Source organism: Pteropus alecto, unplaced genomic scaffold (assembly GCF_000325575.1).
Source record: "Pteropus alecto unplaced genomic scaffold, ASM32557v1 scaffold246, whole genome shotgun sequence".
Lineage (NCBI taxonomy): Eukaryota > Metazoa > Chordata > Mammalia > Chiroptera > Pteropodidae > Pteropus > Pteropus alecto.
Genome location: NW_006437742.1, coordinates 54,860 through 55,132, shown reverse-complemented (window position 1 = coordinate 55,132; position 273 = coordinate 54,860).

Here is a 273-nt window from a genome sequence, read left to right as displayed (position 1 = left end):
TCCCCCTCCTACACCCTCTCCCTTTTTCTCTCTTCATCCCCACCCCCCTCTCTCTCTTTCTCCCTGTATCTCTCTCCCTCTCCCCACTTCTCTCCCTCCCTCTCTCTCTATTTGTCCTTCGCTAAGATTTTAGAAATTGTGACCACGCTTGCAAAGAGCGAATTGGGGTGAGGGAAAGGGGGGAGACATGTGATATTTCTTTGTAAAAGAATGAAATGTCGGTTCACCTTTGCCCTAAGGTAGATGCTGCAAAGGATTATTTATATACTGTTA